Here is a 4,360-nt window from a genome sequence, read left to right on the forward strand (position 1 = left end):
ATCTTGGTGCCGTTTCCTGAGACTTCAGAAAGGGCTGGCCAGGTGAAGCCGTGCTTGAATGCCAAAAGTATCCGAGGAGGTACTACAAAATAAAAGTAAATAAACTAAAGGTGAAATAGTGGATGGGTGCACTGTGAAGGTGAGAGAAAGGGAAAAAATAAGTGCTCTTGTTTCCCACTTGCTCACATCAGGCACATTTGAGTTTAAATGAAATAAGGAGGAAAATAATTGACCTAGTAAAAATGTAAAGGTGAGGCATCCACGCAGTTGTCCTCTGCTTTCCAATTTGCTCATCAATGACATGAAAATCCAAAGAGAATGAGTTGCAATCATTTCTGATAGCTTTCAGCTGGTCCAAAAAAGCCCAACCCCCTCTACGACTTCATCCCCGTCTCTATGGGAAACCTCCTGGCCAATCCAAACTGTTGTCCAAATTTCACTCAGGTTTTATTGAGATTTCATGTCTTTTCATCACTTGGTTCAAGTAGAAACTTGAATAACGCTTATCATTTCACTCATACTGTGTTTTCAAAGCCTACACATGGGATAAGGCCTACAAATGTTTACTGAATGATGCCAAAATTATAATCAATCATTGGGCTACTGTGAGCTTTTTTTGCACAAAATGATGAAATGCTTCATCCAAAATGGGAAAATAATCATCTCTCCTATATTATTGAATACTATTACCAATATTATAACAAATGAATATTTACTGTAAATAATAATGATAATTATAATGTTGATATTAATATTTTAGACAACTAACTACTTTGTGCTGAATTGTTAAATTGTCCCCTTTCTGATGGCAGAGTAGGCCTTTGTAATATGTGTATGTGTTCCTCTTAAAAAGAATAGCGCTTAGATTTAAAGAATACTGTAGCTAAATTTAAGTTTTATCTTTTGCAATTTGTTTTTAATGCTATTCACAAAAAGTAATGCTCTAATTGTATAATTCTATACTATGTTAAGAGGAATTTGCCCAAGAATATTAATACATTTTTCTCCCCTATTTATTAAAAAAGACTAACATATCAGTTAAGAGGTTATAATTGCTGCCCCATATTTTCTTTGCCTGTGATTAACCCTGTCCTGGGCTGTGCCCTGCATGCTGCATTGTGCAGAATTAGCTGCTAATGAAGCAATCAAGGGGAGGCTCCATTTCTGATGACGAATGCCAGACATCCGGAGGACTTGAGACGGAGCAAAACAATGGCTCGGCCAAAAGGGGGGAGAAGAGAGAACTTCTGCCCTGCGTTACCTCCCTCCACTAATCTCATGTTCTCCCCAATGCTGGCCCCTGGCCCTGCCTCAATTCCCTCATGTGTCGATGATTTCTGCACAGAGCTCTGCCCGGCCCGCTGTATCTCTGCAATCTCTGATGCAAGCCGGAGCGCTCATCGTAAACTGCCCTAGTTCCTCAATTAAAGAAGAATGCCACAGAATGTTACAGAAACAGGCGGTCAAATAACATTATTCGGAGAGTTTATGTTTAATTAAAAGGAGAGATTAGCCTATGTTTTCGGCATCAGAGAAATGGGAGGCCTTGTTGTTTTAGTGTGTGAGACCCCGTTGGAGGCTGTCCGTTGATATATAAAACAGTGTTCTTCTCAGAAGTGTGGAGCTAGCTTGTCTTCACAAGCAGACCGTTTCCTGACTTTGTGTGGGAACACAATTAGGGAAAGGCCGGACTCTCGAGCGGGGGAGGCTCTGGAAATATTTGGTTATTTTGTAATCATTGACCCAATGTTGTTTTATACAGCCAGGCTTATAAATAGACACCAGTGCCTCTTTCGTTTCTCCCTCCCTAACTTTTTATCAAACTTGGCAGTGATGCAAAATATTAGCACTCCTAAGTAACTGCTGCAGTGATTTTTTATCTTAGTGTGAAAACATTGCTAGTTGAGGGAGGGAGTCATTGATAAAGGAGGATGTTAATTTGAGACAGTTTTCTGAGAGAAGCCTTACTAGACATATAGACTAGATCTATGAGAGAAAATATAGTACTTACGGGTATCCAAGAAAGAGAAGGAGAAGTTCCCGAAAATGTAGTGAAGGAATTCTTTCTTACAGCACTTCAAATCCCACTCGATGCTGTCGATAAAATCCAACTCGAACGTGTACACCGTTTCAGACAAAGAGGACAGAGATATGAGCGTCCAATCGTTGCCAAATTTGCTTTCTTTAAGGATAAAGTAATGGTTAAAAGCCTGGGTTACAGACTCGCTGGCACGAAAATAGGCATGAATGATCAGTTCCCAAGGGAGATTGCAGAACTGCGCAAAGTTCTGTACCCAATCTTCAAGGAGAATAGATTTAAAGGGAAGCTCTCGTAGTCGATAAACAGTATATTGACAACCAAATGTTCCGAGACACAAAGACTACTCCATGGCTATTCAAAAAATGACAAAGTTCTCATAGAGGAGTCGAATAATGGAACATCCAATACTAGCCATGGTAGGGATGCAAAAATAAAACAAGTATAGATACAGTAGAAAAGCAATAAAATAAAACAATTGTTAAATAAAACATAGTACAACTATACTGTACCTTTCAAGATAGGGAATGATGTAATAATTAGTATTCAATTTTCCATTTGTAGTATTTTATAAATGGATAAGACGGCATTAGAAGAAAGGATAACTAGCAAAATAATACATCTTCAAAAACTAATTGGAACACAAAAGTACTCAATCAACATGGTGGAGATAAAACACAGCAAACAGAAGACATAAAAGGCACAGTATGTGGGTATGTGTGGATGTATTGTGATGGAAGGTGTGGTGTGTGTTTTTTTGTTTGGAAATGTGTGGCGTTAAGTGAGTGAGAAAGGAAATGGTTGCATATCCCAAAACCAATGTGAGTCTGTGAGCAGGGGTTGTGAGAGAGAGCTTTCAATTTTGTACAGATGAGGGATATACATTTTATAATAAAGTATACATCTAATAAAAAATTGTATTGTCCTATCATGATGGAACAGTCCCCACCCTATACCCTAGACACCCACCTGAGCAACCCATACACCAAAGAGAAGTCCCTATCTGTTGGGCCTGCTGTAAGTTGCCTATATGCAGCCAAAACAGAAAGATAAATGCGGTCAGAGAACTACTAGAGCATCACCGCCCCCTCAGGATTCTGAGCCTGCCTGGCAGAGTTGGTCCTACAAAGCCAGAGCCCCCTGATGGGAGAGCATAATATACAAGGAAATTCTCAAAGCTGCTAATGAGAACCTTGACGACCTTGTACCTAGCCGGTGGGGATTCCGGTGGGGTACCCCCACCCAGGTTAGTGGCAGTGCTGGCAACACTGGCTGCAGTAACCCATGGGGTGGGGGTCACACTCGGACAATCAGAGAGGGGGCATATTATTGTGGCCCTGGTGGCACAAAATAATCAAATGTCTGACTGCACAGAGATGCTGGGGAAAATGGTCGCAACGGGGGACCAGTGTGTGTGTGTTTCACTGGAAGGGGGTGGATCTGATCTCCATCACCAAGGACTTGACATTGGTTAATCAAATCTAACATTTTTGCCAATTATTGCTCAATCTTGCATGCTTTCTCAAACAGCTGTAACTGTATATGCATTCGTAAATCAGGTTCTTTCTTGAGTTAAGCTCTGGAATGTAACAACCGTTGAGCATCTGAGCTTATGGTTGATTGTGGCAGAAAAGGGTTGAATGTGTAAGAGTATGTGTGTGTGTGTGTGTGTGTGTGTCTGTATTTATCCCACATCTGTTGCAAGGGGGTAAGGATGTTAGGAACAATATAGGATGAATCACAAAACTTGTTTGCTAAAATAATAATTGCTTGACAAAAATGTAATGCAATGCAATGGCAATCCTGGTTATAGGTAACAATCCTTTGAATGAACTGCCGACATTATTAAGCATATTAATTGTTAACGATGGAAATTAATGTACACAAGATATTTGAATAGATGTATATTTTTAATAGCTATATATAAAGCAAATTGAGGTGAGAGCATTGGAAATACTTTTAGCGGTTGATCTGCTTCTGTTCTGTGGGTGGCACTGTGTGCTGTTTTCGAAGGATGGGTCCTGGGCTCTCGGGGGGCCTAGGGATCCGGGCGGATGGGGGTGGTCTGCCGGTCACTGGGATAACAACCCTATATAGATTGCAAAATAGTTGTGACGAGATTTTTGACGTACCGATTCCATGGCATAGTGTTTATGAACTGATACGCAAAATGACACCGGATTCAAAACTTAGAATTTTTCAATTTAAATTATTATACAAAATTCTTGCTACCAATAAAATGTTATTTATATGGGGGATACAACCTTCCCAGCTCTGCAGATTTTGCTGTAGCTTGTTTTTGGTCACAGGTCCAGGAATGGC

This window comes from Coregonus lavaretus, assembly GCF_964263955.1.
Source record: "Coregonus lavaretus genome assembly, chromosome: 11".
Classification (NCBI taxonomy): Eukaryota; Metazoa; Chordata; class Actinopteri; order Salmoniformes; family Salmonidae; genus Coregonus; species Coregonus lavaretus.